This window comes from Vidua chalybeata, chromosome 3, assembly GCF_026979565.1.
Source record: "Vidua chalybeata isolate OUT-0048 chromosome 3, bVidCha1 merged haplotype, whole genome shotgun sequence".
Lineage (NCBI taxonomy): Eukaryota > Metazoa > Chordata > Aves > Passeriformes > Viduidae > Vidua > Vidua chalybeata.
In genome coordinates, this window is record NC_071532.1 from 26426904 (window position 1) to 26441482 (window position 14579).

At 39.6% G+C, this 14579-nt stretch overlaps 1 long non-coding RNA gene across 4 annotated transcripts; it reads left to right on the top strand.

The window, feature by feature from the left end:
* The first annotated feature begins 284 nt into the window (after positions 1–284).
* LOC128785132 (uncharacterized) lies at positions 285–10446 on the top strand. 4 transcript variants are annotated; one of them, XR_008429772.1, is made up of 7 exons: positions 285–397; positions 4345–4529; positions 5080–5257; positions 5801–5855; positions 6606–6664; positions 8459–8570; positions 10024–10446. It is a non-coding gene; the product is annotated as an uncharacterized LOC128785132 (long non-coding RNA). The 4 variants fall into 4 exon arrangements; XR_008429769.1 differs by having other exon boundaries at positions 292–397; positions 5080–5270; XR_008429770.1 differs by having other exon boundaries at positions 292–397; positions 5080–5270; positions 10031–10446.
* Positions 10447–14579: the final 4133 nt, after the last annotated feature.

Sequence of the window (14579 nt, forward strand, 5' to 3'; positions counted from 1 at the left end):
CTCGGGCACCTCCTCCCCCGCCCGCCGCGCCCCCCTCCCCCGGCGCCGGGAATCCCTCCGCGCCGGCCCGGCCGGATCTCGCCGAGGGGCGGGGATGCTGCTGGAGCGCCGGCGGCGCGGCCGAAGGAAGGAAGAAAGGAAGGATTGCTCCCGCTCCCGGACCGCGGCCGTGCCGCCGCGCCGTGGAGCTCACCCGGTCAGCGGGCCCAGAGCAGAGAGGGGACTATTTCCCGGCGGCGGCGGCGCAGGGATCCTGGCGGGCGGGTGTCGCGGCGCCGGAGGAGCCGGGGCCGAGCGGGGACAGGAGGCGCGGGCGGGGGCCTGGCCTGGGGCCGCAGAGCGGGGCCGGGCCCCGGCGGGGAAAGCCGGTGCTGTCACATCGCTGAAATCACAAGATGTGTGAACCCGTGCTGGTTTTTCTTTCTAAATTCAAAAAGTGATCTATTTATTTACTTGTTAAGTGAATTCCGGTGCGTTAGCAAGTGCTGCGGTGTTACCATACCGTTTATCTCAAGTATTCGCGTTTTATGAGGTAAAAAAGGGCTGAGACCGAGGGCGCCAGACCGAGTCTCAGTTACAATGTGACAACAGTCTTGCTGCTTAATCTGGAGATGCATTATTAGTCTGGTTTGTTCTGTAGAAATACATTTAATGTTCTTGTGGCTATGTTTTAATATGTGTTATAGGTATTTTTAATGGCGCAGTGATAGTTTGTCAGTCTGATTTTCAGATGTAGGGAGAAAAATATAAACTTGAATTGCTGTATATCAAACTAAAGTCTCATGTTCCAGCTAAGAGTGTCTGACACGATCCGTTAGCCTTTGTCACATCTCAGCAATTCTTCCCAAACTTTGCCCTGGTGGCTGTCTACCCCAAACTGGTTGGTTGATTGATTGATTGATTGATTGATTGAAGAGTGCTAGCAGGAATACTGCAGCTGCTTTCTTACGGTGAGATAAAGGGGAGATGACTACTTGTGTGCACGCTTATGGCTACTAAGTGCCTTATAGTTGGATTGTAAGATGATATTGTTAGCGATGTTTGCTGTTTCTTGATACTTGCCTTGAAAGCAGCCCATTATGGTCAAGTTATATACTTTTGAAAAACCTTTGGTTGTTGTGCGTCCTAGAATATGTCAGGAAAATATTATCAAGACTTTTCCTGCTTTGGGAATTTTGTGTCTTTGAAGAACTGTTTTTGTGACAGCTTTTGGCCTATGGCTATCAAAAATGCAAGTAAACAAGCTGTGACTCCTTTATGCTTGCTGTTTTTCAAGAGCTGGAGAGAAAGATTAGTAAGGACAAGGTAGGAGTAGTGGTGGTTGACTGCCTGCAAGTGCCTCAGCAATTGAGGATTTGCAATCTCACAGTTTAATGTACACAAAAGAACTCACAATAAGAAAATGAAATGCCAGAACCACAGGAAAATCTTGAGCCAATGTTTGTACTTTTAAGGCACAAAATTTACGAAATTTACGAAAAGCATGAAATCATTATGAAAACTTGTAGGAAATTGGCATTTGTTGTTTTAGTTCTCCTAAGGCCATCTATTTGAGGCTTTTATCTTCATTTTCTACGGATGTGAAATTTGGGCATACATGTGGCACTACAACTGTATTTGTCTGACAGTTCTAAGCTACTGATAAGAGCTACTGGAAGTTTTAGTAAGCTGTTACAGCTTTCAGGAATTTTAAGTTCTTACAGCTGTCCTGAAAGTAACCTTCTGAAAGGAAGGAAGATTTCTTGTAGCATGGTTTGGAGGAGAATTGTCAGAAGAGCTTGACCTTTTCTGTTTCTGTTATTTGCGTGGCTGCTGATGAAACTACATTTTGGAGGTTACAATAAAGGGGCATAGGTTCACTTAGTCAAGCACTTAGATATTAGCAGATGCATGTAATTATTTTTTTCCCCCATGCAATCTGGAAATTGGCTTGCTTTGAGCTGTTTCTTCTCTTGGATTCTCGTCTTTATCATTCTCTTGTCTTCTGTTTTAATTTTTCTGTTTGGTTGTTTTTTTATCTGTCTCTCCACAGTTCCTCTGTCACATTCAGTATATGGGTGCTTCTGGATTAGATGTGACATGATAATCAAGTAGTTCTTTGTGAGATTGGACCCGCATTTGTTATAGAAACTATGCATAAGGAGTTATTTTAGATTAACATTAGCATATAGAATCACAGCATGGATTGGCTTGGAAGGAACCTTAAAGATCATATAGTTCCAAACCCTTGCCAAGGGCAAGGATGCCACTCACTAGATCAGGTTTCTCAGAGTCCCATCCAATCTGGCCTTGGACACTTACAGGGATGGGGCATCCACAACCTCTCCTTGCTTTATGTTGTGTCCTTTCTTCCGTATATCCTTCTTTCTCTGTATCCTTATTTGTAATTTTTGTTTCCGGACATAATCCCTAGAGGGCAGCAAAGTAACCAGTGCGTTCAGAAGGTGCAAATCGGGCCAGTCTAAAGATTCTCTTTATGAGCCTGTTCATTCTTGGAGATTATGCCTTTCTTCTTAAAACGTGTTTCCCAAGTCATAATTTCAGGGGGAAGGTTTGTGTTTGGGCAGGACGGCAGGGATCCTTGGGGTACAAAGTGGATTGCAACAGAGGAAGGGAAGAGGATAGAGAGGAAGGGAATTAGGCAATGGACAAGTTGCAGACAAGGAAGGTGAAGTTGCTTCTTTCCTTTTAGTGAAATTGCTAAAAAGTAGAAACAGAAACTCAAAAGGAAACAGCTTTCCCAATCCATTAATTAACTCAGCTTAAAACCTACATGGCTTCTGAGGATGCTCCAGGCAGGGTTGAGACCTGTTGCAAGTTTTGTTGGTGTGGGTTCTTGGAATTCATTGCAAACCAGACTCTGACTGGAGTGTGGACTTCTGCATATTACCTTACAGTGAGGGTTAATGACAGTATTAACTGCTGAGTGGTGAGCTAGGGGAAAGTAAAGACTGTTTATTCAGAAGAAACTAAATTCTTAAAATGAGGCTTTAACATGCCGATATTACTATAGAATAACATAGAATGGAAATGACCTCTAAAATTGAATCCAACCATTAACCCAGCCCTGCTGAGTCCATCACTAAACCACATCCCTAAGTGTCACATCCATGCTTCTTTTAAATACTGCCTGGGATGGTGACTCCACTACTTCCTGGAGCAGCCTGTTGCAATGCTTGACAAGTCTCTTTGTGAAGAAAGTTTTCCAAATATCCAATCTAAAGCTCTCCTGGTGCAACTTGAGGTTGTTTCCTCTCATCCTGTTATTTATTACCTGTGAGAAGAGACCAATCCCCACCTTGCTACAGCCTCCTTTCAGGCAGCTGTAGACAGCCATGAATATTCCCCTCAACCTCCTTCTTTCCAGGCTAAACAACCCCAGCCCGCTCAGCTGCTCCTCATAAATTTTGTGCACCAGACCTTTCACCAGCTTTGTTGCTTTTTGGATGCTCTTCAGCTCTTGTATGTTATGCCCATCTCAACTATAAGTTTCTAACTCATTAAATTCTAGGTCAGGGAAAGTATTGCAGATCACATGTTTGTCCTTTTTATCTTATGGTGACAGTTTCATGCTTGCAGTTTTTTTAGAAAGAGCATTTTGACAGTTTCCTGTCTTGGGAATGTTGCCTTACACCATTTAAAAGCTGTGCCTTTAAATATTTTTAGAAACAGGTCAACAGATTTGTTATGCTTCTCCAGAAAAATTATAGATGGATGATGTGTATTGTGTGAAACCCAAAGAAGATAGGATGACCATGGAAACCTTTGGCAATATCCAGCCTGGAAACTTGTGCTTTATTGTGAAGGTTTATAATTGTTCCACAAAGAAAAGTAAGCTCTTTGTCCTCATAAACATATTAAGAAAAGCATGCCTGGGATCAAGGTAATTTCAGATAAATTGCACTGCTTGGAGTCTGTCCACACCTCTGCTGGAAAATATATAGGTGTCATCCATCAACTCCTGTGTTTCTTTTATATTAAACACAACTAGGCCTGCTGGGTGGTAAGTGGGAGGCTTGGAGTGGACAGGGTGAGATTTATTAGTTCTTTTACACTGATGGTTGTTGCTGTTTTTCATTCAACATGCTTGAATTTTTCAAGGACTTCACATTTTAGTGGAACCAGTGGAAGATGGTGGATTTTCTACAACTCTAGAAAATCAGTCCTTCAGTCTCAAACTAGCATTCATTAGTATTTTTGAATTCTAGGCTTAATGTTTTAAGGCAGAAATTAGTAAAAATTTATTCTATAACTGGCCATTAAAATGAAACAGCAAAGCATTTCCTGCCTTTCTACTGTTAATATTCCCCAACTGAGGTTTTTTTTTTTTTTTTTTTTTTGTAGTGCTGTTTTCCAGTTAAAGATTTCAAGAGTTATCTGCTTTCTGGATCTGAATGGGATTCTTCTGCATCAGAACAGTTGGTAACTTATTCTTGGGAGATGAAGAAAGTCATGTTGCAGTTCCTTTGAGAAGTTTAAGGACTTCAGCAGTTGCAGACACTCCTTTCTATTTAAATGCATGTCACCGGGTATCATATCATATTGCCAAAATTTGAGACTCAGACTGTTGTTCAATGTTAGTGGTAGATACATTGAATGGAGTGGGGAGTGTTAGGACTCTCTGGCACTGTGTTAAAAATAGTATTTTGAGATAAATTATTTGTTGCACTGTAGAAAGGCTTGTTCAGGAACAAGCATAATGGGTTAGTGCTAACATCCATCTTGCCCAGTACTTTGATCCTGACAGTTCTATAGAGGAACTAATTTTGGAGTGCATGCCATAGTCTCCATTCTGTGTTGGCAAGAAGCCTATTCTTGGTCTTCTAAAGATTTTTACTCTGAAGTGTAAAACTTGGTAAAAAAAAAAAAAGTCTTATTCCTTTGGATGTGTTACGAAAACTTCTGTTCCACCTTTACATATTTGTAGAATTGTTTCAGTGACTTCCTACATATGAATTTTACCGACACTGTATGATTATATTTTTTTCCTTAAAAAGAAATTACTTTGTCTTTTTCTTGACAGGAGGGACAGCTGTTTCTGCTCAGCCCTTTCAGTATCATTGTTTCATTTCTTTTCAGTTAATCTAAATATCTGGTGAGCTGTACTGTTTGCAAAGAGTAAAGAGGTTCTGTGTCTGGTTGATTATGATGACACACACTGTGGGAAAAGCTGAGTGTAGCTGACTCCAGCGGCGCGTTAACCCAGGATGCAACAGCTGACTTCATCTTGTGTTTCATAGGCAACTCAGGACAACAGGTCATTTCAGAAAGTCAGTCTACAGATATCATTTAACCACTTATATTTTTGTATATCCTTCTTAAAGGAAATTTTGGTAATAGCTGGCAGTATGTCTTTGAATCAGAACACTGATGTTCAGTATTGTCAGTGAAGATTCTCAGAGTGTGTATGAAGATCTTGTATACGTGGCTGAAATGCTAGCACCTCTTCACAAATAATTTGGGTTTAGGGCCAGTTGTTTCCCACAAAAGGGAAAAGAGATATTGTAATTGTTTTGGTAAAGCAGTGTTCTTTTACTTTGTCCTCTTTCAATTCTGCAGGCAGTTACCTGAACTACTTTTCATAGGACTGTTCAGCAGAAAGCAGAGGTCACCTAATTTATATTTAAAGCTGTTGGAACTCTTTAAGAAACGTAGTTTGGTTCTCCTGTGTAGTGTTTACATTTTTGTATCTTTGTTGTGGTTTGGGAGGGGTTTTGTTTTTCTAAATGCAAAGCAAGTGCTTTGATTCCATGCAGCTGGGGAAACCGTGCTAAACTGATGCTTTACTCTTTCTTGTCAGGTTGTCTGTCACTGTGCTAACTTGAAGAGGTGACCATTTGCTGTGAGTTAATGATGTATGTGCTCTCTCCTATGAATCTCTCCTCCTTTTCCTTCTATGAAGCAGGAAGGAACACACTGTGCAAGATTTTCTCCTTGCAGTTAATAGTACCAAGCACTCATTTTTTTTTTTTGCGAAAAATTATCTTTAAAGCATTCTAGAATAAAAAAAAGAAAATGCTCTGCTATGTTACCATTGTTGTGTGCCTAATCCTGAGAAAGAGAGAACTTTGCCCCAAACACCTTACCGTTTGTTTGGGATCCAGCCAGTGTATGTAATTGGAAATTGAATTTCCAATTAGGAAAGGAAAATAAAGGGAGAAAAAAGGAAACATCAGTAATATGTTGGACAAATTATGTAAAATTACTGTAACCCTCTACTGCCCGTCCATTTAAGATGCAGTGTTATTGCAGGAGTAATCTTGGGGGATCGGAAAGAACCAAATGTTAAGAACTTCACTTGAGGAAGATGATATATTTTTACATGTGGAAAAAAGGTGTACGGAGTGGTGTAGTAACCAGTAGTGGCAGCTTTTTTTGCCATATGTCTTAGGCCTTGGACTGTTAGAACATTTTATGCAGTAGCATACCGGCACCTTCTGCTAAATTTTGTCCTCCATAGCTTATCCTACCTGGCTTCTTGTGGCTTAAGGATGGGGGAAGAAGGCAAGTAAAAAGAGGAATTTAACACTGTCTAGGACCAAAAGAAGGTCCCTGATGTATTACAAGAGTTTATATTTCTGCTTTCTATCTTTTTGTTTCTATAGAAAAGTATACACTGTTTCTTAGACATCCCTGTGTTATGGAGCTGTGCTGGATTTTGAAGGTCAGTGTTGCTGGACTGTGTAGATATCAAAACATTACTGCTATTTAAGAGTCATGTCTTTTCCTGCTGTAACTACTGTTTGGCTCATGTAATGATCCACAGTTCAGATATACAATTTAGGAAAGATCAGCAAGAGGTTCCATTTTGAGAATATCTCTAAGACGGACTTGCAAGCAACAAAAATATAATAATTAATTAATTTTTTCTCATATAAGTAATATTTATTTTTCCACTTGAAAATTGTTATTATAATACTGTTTCACTGGATTTTTCTAGGATACAAATGGTTCTCTTAAAAGTATCCTGTTAAAAAAACCCAACAGCTCAACAACAAACAAATCAATATGGCTGTATCTGCCTATTCAAGTTGTATTGTACAGTGTTGCCAGGAATGATGTTCTCTCTTCTCCTGTCTGAGGCAGATAATGACTACATAAATATGAAACTAAAATCTGCAATTTTGCATTTGAGGGTATGGATCAGTACATAAAGGGTCAATCTACAGTAGCAAAATTGTCTTTGGAAAGAATGAACTGTTCTCAAAATTTCTGCTGAAGTATTTGTTAAACTGAGAGGAAAAACAAAAGCTCATGCCTACACAACTTCAGGGTGAGAATGTTGGATACCACTAGGACCTTGCTATTGTTGGTTTCCACACAGTTTTTAGAAAAACACCCACTCAACTTCACTCTCAGCCAGTGCTTTAAATTCTTATTGCTGAAGATGATGTTTTTACTTGCTCTTACATAGTTCACTATCTTCCATCTAAATTACATCCCTTTTAGTGAAGATGGATTTTGTCCTCAGTTAAATTAAACTAATTAAAGCTTGAAAAATGTTTTAGTCTGGGAGTGTGTTATGAGGTCCATTTGAGTTAGACACATTGTTCTAAAAAACCAAAGAAATGACCCAGGTTTCAGAGTTACACTCTGAGCCCACTGCCAGAGATCCCTCCCTATGGATACTTGAGAACTGGCAAGGGCATTTTTGATATGTGATGTTCTGCCGGTTTATTGTGTAAGCATACGCTTCTAACAAGTGCATTCCCACCCCATCCACTGTTCCCTAATTTCACCTTCCCATGTGCCACATGCTGTATTTCAGTTTGGTAGCTGCAGGTAGGTCTGGATATTCTAAGAGAATGTCCTGATACTTCTCTGTACTGTTTGACTTTACATAGAAGTTTTTGTATTAATTAACTGGTAGCAGTCTTTGCTTCATAATAATAGATGGAAGCAAAAAAAAAAAAAAAAATCCTCTTCTACTTTTAAAAAAATTAACCAAAATTAGAAAAGACAAGTAAGTATGCAAGTGTTTATGAAAATCAATAGCTCATATGTTACTAGTTACTAGGTATGAATATGAGTCCAGTACTGATAAAGACCATGGAAAAAACTGCTTTTAAGATATGATCAAATTTAGAAAATTAGTAATTTTTTTTCTCAGTGCAATTGCTGAAGATAACAATAAGACACTAGTTAGAATGAGAAAGTTTGTTATCACTTTATTTAAATTTTAAATTAAAAAAGGCAGTACTATGCTAGTTATAAAACCCTTCCTTCCCTCCCTCCCTGCCCGATTTATGCTCCTCAGTTGTTTGGCTACTTCTGCTTTTCTCCCCCACTGTCAAAGAATGCAACAAAGTTTTGTCTACACAGAAAGCAGTAATGCATGTGCGTAATGCAGCCTGTTGACATTAGTAAATGGGAAATACGTGGTGAAATGCTAAACTCAGGAAAAATATGAAATAAAGTGACGAGAGTTTAGTCTGTTTTTTTTCCTTCTCTGTTCTAGAGTTTTTTTGTTTTGTTTTGTTTTGTTTTTTGGAGGAGAGGTTGATTTCTGGCTGTTGATAAAACTTCCATAACTGAAAAAGTACAAGGAACTGGTATGTTAAAGTCTTAAGGTAAGAAACTTCATAGAGTATGTGACTTCAAAGCAGGAATTTTGAGTATATATAAGGCAAAACCTATAAAATAAAAGCTTTGTGCAAGAAGTTTATTCACTGTGCTGAGGATAGTTTTATGCTGGGTACTCTTTAAGGTGTGTTTCTTGGAGAGGCTGCTTGGAAAGAAGCATTAGCAGTGCCTTTACCACTGTCAGCCTCACAGGTAGGATGCTTTTGTCCAGAAAACAAACAATTTTTAAGACTGTTGGGCTTTTTAAATTTACTAAAGAGTTTAGGTTATGTTATAATATGGGGAGTCTGACTCAGTATTATTTGGGAATTTTTTGTACTATTATGTTCTTGGAAAATGCTATATAGTAGAATACAAAGGAAAAAGAAGAGGACCTACTAGCTAACACATAAGCATATTCCTAACTAGGAGTTACTTTTTCTGAATCTAGGCCTAAACCATCTAATTTTCAGTTTTATTTTTTGGACAGTATATAATGAAAACATAGGATTAAAAGTGGATTTCAAAATATTGTTATATTAGAGACTACTAGGCAACAGTTGAGAGAGAAAGGTACAATTAGTATCAATACAGTAATTCAGCCTGCAGAGCTCCTTGCTACTTTACAAAAAACAATCACCCAGAACTATGGGTTCCTTGATTTAATGTGGACAGAGCATGCAAATAAAATTATTTGTTACAATTACTTAGCAGGGCCCTGCATTCTGTTAGAATTCAAGCAAGCTGCATCCGAACTGCTTAATTTTGCCTTGTCTTATATTGGTCAAGAGACACAGGAAAAATGAGGCCTGTGAAATACACAATAGATGTATTAATAAAAAAAAACCCCCACCAAACCTGGAACCAAAGAAACTATGGGTATTTTCTTTCCCTTCTCTGAGTAACAACAGCAGCAGGTCACTGCCTCTGCTCTGAGACAGGGAGAGACTGTGGCCATGTCAGGGCAGGGTTGAGCCAAGAGGATTGAGTGGACACAGCTGCAGTGAGGGGCAGGGTGATAGTAGCTGTTGTCCCAGACAAGATATGTGGTGACTTTATGTTAAAATAAAACTAGGGATTTTATTTTTTTTCCTCCCTAACTCTGGAAATCCAGGATGCTTCCTCCTGTTGAAATAAATGGAGATGGACATGCTTTCCAAATGGGGAAAAAATTTCTATGCCCTTTTGAGGTGTTCTTTAAGATGGAACAGTTCCTCCCTGTTAGCCCACACTCCAAATGTTAGATGTATAAATAAAAACTGTACTCCCTCATCAGTTTTATTTTGAGATTTTTTTTCTTCCTTTCAGAACATTGGCTTTTTTTTTTTTTTAGTTATTTTTCCATAATTGTTACCCATAAAAGGTCTGGAGGAAATTCAGTAATTCCAAAACTAGAAAAGTGTCAATATTTATTGTTTGGCAAATTTGTTATGGCTGCTTGGAAATACTAACATACCTCAGTTCCTAGGTCTACAGTCTGCTGTGCAACTGGATATTTCTTTGAGTTTATTTCAGACCCCAGAAATAACTGGACCTTTAGGAACCTCAGGCTGAACTTGACGAATGTCTCAAGATAGTGTAGAAATAAATGGAACAGTTTCAGTAAGATGCACAGATATCTTCTCAAATTCTTTCCTTTTGATGGGCACATGTGCTTGTTAAACTACTGACTTGCCTTAGTTTTAAGAACTTTTGTTTTTCATTGCTCTTCCCACAAGATAACAAATAAGGTTAATCACAAACAACTAAGTATTCATAGATGTTATTACTTAACAGGAGGCCTTTGCCTGCATTCCTTTGGGGGTAAGAAGTTGTACAATAATGAATGCTTTGTTGATTTGAATGTAAAAATAAATGAATAAAGTTATAATTGTTTCTCCATCATAGTTGGAATTCAGATTTTTTTTTTGTTTCCTATCTATATGGCAGTGTATAACTTGTGTATTACCTTCTGTAATTTGTTATTCTATCAATTAATGTATTTTATTTTGACAGTTTGTGAAAAGCCATATGGTAGTTTACAAATTGAACTCAAAGATCAAATGCTCTTTTTGTTTTTAGGGTTGGTGGTAGCTTGTTATAACTGTGTTATGATTCTTGATTTTGACACTTTATTTTTTACAAAGAGCAAAAGGAAGTGTGCAAAACAGAGACAAAATCAAAAAGACCTGAAATAAACAAGTTCTTTTCAATATAAACCAGCTAAATTCTTAGCCTGTGAGATGTCCCAGCTACCACGTTTCTTTACCCATTTGATGCTGTGACAATGAAATGACAAGTCCCAAAGTACTGACAGAATCTAAGACCTGGCCTTGTGCTACTTTGGAAGAACTGGGTTTGTCCAGACTGCGAGGCAGCAAGAGCTGACAGATTAACATTACAGCAACTTTTCATGCATTTGAAAACTTGCAAAAAGGTTGGTGATTTTTGTGACTGCAGAAGGAAGAGTTTTTAGTGGCTTCTAAGACCAGATGACTTAGTGGCATTTTAGGAAAAGCTTTCTCACAAGATTTGTTAGACATTGAAAAAGATTGCCAAGAGACTCTTAATGGCTGACAAAGGGGAAAGTTTTTAAAGTTACCTTAGTATCTCTCAAGGGTGAACCACGTGACAAAGTGAAAGAAGTGAGTTCTGTCCAGTTCCAGTGTTTTTATTTCATAGATGCTGTTGGGTTAAATGACCTTCCCATAAATTAATTCTTGGAACTGATGTTTCCAAGGTGTTTGTGTGTATGAACACTGGAAGTTGACAATCACATTAGTAAATGGGTTGATGTAAACACAGGCTACATGTAAACTACATGTCCTGACCTAGGGCCTTGTTCAGGAAAGAACAGGCTGAAAGAGCAGCATAATGCAAGACAGCTGAATGTCTTCTGTAGCAAACTATCACTTTTTATATTAGCCTTAAATTGAAGTGTTAGGTATTTAGTGTTCTGTCCAGTAGGCTTTAGCAAACATGCAAATTAAGCAACTCCAGTTTTCAAATTTCAGAAAAAATGATAGCTGGAGAGAGGTAACCCACTGGTAATGAAGTTGGACAGAGTACATGTCCTGCTTCAAGTGGGGCTTTACCTCCAGCTCTGTATCATTTGCAAAATTTACCAGTGATGGTGAGAAAATGAGTATAGAATTCAAAATAATCACAGTAAAACATTATCACAGTGTCCCTCTGCTCTTGTGGTGAAAAATTCATACTGCCAGCAAGAATCGTATTTTGCATATTTTGGGGGGAGAAAATCCAAAGGAGGTGGAAGATACAGAATAAATCTTCTATTTGTTATTGGGTCTAGCAGAGAGGGAGTTAATTTTCTCCATAGCAGCCCCCAGGGCTGTGCTGTGCCTTGGCAGCTGTAAAGGTGCCCATAAGACACCAGTGTTTTGGCTGCTGCTGAGCAGCGCTGGCACAGCATCAGTGCTGTCACTCCATCATCTTCTCACCAGGAGGGTGGGGGTGGGCAAAATCTTGGGATGGGACATAACCAGGACAGCTGACCCACTGACCAAAGGGTTATTCCATACCATGTGATGTCTGCTGAGATACAGAAGCTAAGGAAAAGGAGGAGAGAGGGGGGACATTTGTTATTTACAGTGTTTATCTTACGGAGCAACCATAGTGTGCTGAAGCCCTGCCTCCTAGGAAGTGACAAGACATCACTCACTGATGGGAAGTAGATAATAACATCTTTGTTTTTTTCCTTTGCTTGTGTGCACTTTTTTTTTTTTCCCCTTTTGCCTTAGTAACATGCCTTTTCTTGACCTACAAGGGTTGTTTTCCATCTTATTTTGCTGGGGAGGTGAGTGATAGAGTGGCTTGGTGGGCACATGGCATCCAGCCAAAGTCAACCCACCACAATTTGCTATAGCATTTTAGTCATTTGCAAGTGTTACAGGGTAAATGTAAAACCAATGTAGATAAAATAGCACCTTTGACATGAAACTTTGGATTAAGCATGACACTGAAAAATTAGGTAATCAGAGACTGGACCACACAATGCAACATAAACTGCAACCAGCCCGTACTTCATGGAGCTCCAGAAAAAAGTCTTCAGTTTCTTACTCTTATGTCACCTCATTCCCACTTCTGTGTACTTGCTGATTCAGTTTGAAACCTTTTTCCTTTAAAGGCCTCAAAATTCCTGTAATGTATGTCAGCTACCAAGTGTCTCCTAAGTCATAGATATTCCTGCAGAGCCCAGCAGAAGCAAAGATATAGTGTGCACTTATTCCTCTGGTACAGTGGCTTTGAGGAATAATGAAACACTACTCCGCATCCCAGTTTTCCAAATCTCACTCTTAGTTGTTAGCAGTTGGGTAAATTCAAAGTGTCAAAGGCTACATTTACAATTTTGTCAGAGAGCTTAGAATCTCTTCAGGTTTGGCCTGTGCTGCTGAAGCTAGCAGGAAGTAAATAAGCTAGGGTCTTCGTATGGATTTGTTGGTTTTCTTAGCTTTTATAGAGATGGGGTAACTGAGAGATGTTTTGAAAGATTTTATTCTGTTATCAGTATTGATGAAGGGTGAGACATAAGAGGTGTAAAACTCAATGCTATTCCATCAGAAGCTAGCTTATTTTCTGGTTGCAATACTTCATAAATGTTTTTCAGCCTATTAGCTTTTACCAAACAATGCTGCTATCACTTCTAACACTAATCACCTATATTTTTACACTACATAGTCTTATTACAATATATCTTTCACAGTTCTAATTCTCTAAGATATCTAGTCTTTTTACAAAAAATGTATTTTAAAACTTATTAAAACTTATTTCTAGTTCAATCTCTCAACAATGTTATCTCTATTCCATGACCTCCTTAAATAAACACACCTTATTTCAGATACAAATATACAAAACTATATGAACTTTCTGTCAAGTTATAAAAATTCTTCATAAATCCATTTCTCACATGGATGGTTGTTAGGGGTACTTAGACGTGTAAAGATGCAAATAAATGCTTCTATGGGCTCTTTTAAACCCCAGCATTTCAGGGACAGTTAGTGGCATACAGATAATCACCAGTTTAAAAGAGGTTTCTGTGGCACAGCTAATTCCTGCCTGGCAGCTGGGCTGGCCCACAAGGGCTCTAGGAGTTCCCCAGGTGCCCAGCTGTGTGAGGGACTGCTGGCACCAGGATGCTCAGGGACTCGATCTGTAGCTGCTGCTGCGATGAAATTGTCGCCTGCCTTCACCCCTCGAGTCTCACACTCTTCATGTAAAAATGCTGTAGGAGGCTGGTGGCAGGGAGATCAGACTTCTCAGGCAGTGTTGTGTCACAGTCACTGTTTGGTCACACTGTGTGGCTGAATCGGATCATGTGCGTGGCTGTGCTGGAGCTGACTGTGGCTCCTGGCGGTGCTGTGGTCCTGGCCCAAGCCTTACCCAGGAGAGAGCAAGCTGGGCAGTGCCAGAATTCTGTGAGAGCAGTGGTAGTGGTTAAAAATCCTGGCTGACACAGGCCATCGTGTTTGCCATACTTTATTTGTTCACGCTGTGAGAAATAGCTTTTCCTCAAGCACATGAACATGCAGAAACATACCCTCCGTGCCTCCAATATGCCTTGAGCTGCGGAGCCTGAAGGTGTTACACTTAATGAGGCATTACAGCAAGTAAATGCCAATGCCAGCAAGAAAAAAATATGCCTTTTAAATTTAAAAGATCTGAGTATTTTCCATTTACTGATAGATTGGTACGGGGGAACAACAAGGTCGATTAATCTCTGAATGAAAACTTGATGTCAGTTAAATATCTCAAAGAGTTCAAGACCTGTCAAAGGTTATACTTAAACAGTTTGTTTCGCTGCTTCCACGGAGCTGTTAATCAGTTTGACCACTTAATACTAAGTAGCCTTCTGACAGAAATCATCGTAGGCAAGCGTGAAGTGCGACCTGGGATAGGGCGGCGAGCAAACGCTCCGGAGCTTCGCGGCGATCCACCCGGGGTGGGATATGGGGGTGCCTTCGCCGCCAAGAGAGCGGCTGCCGGGAGTTTGTGAGCGGTCTTTAAACACTCCGCGTTTT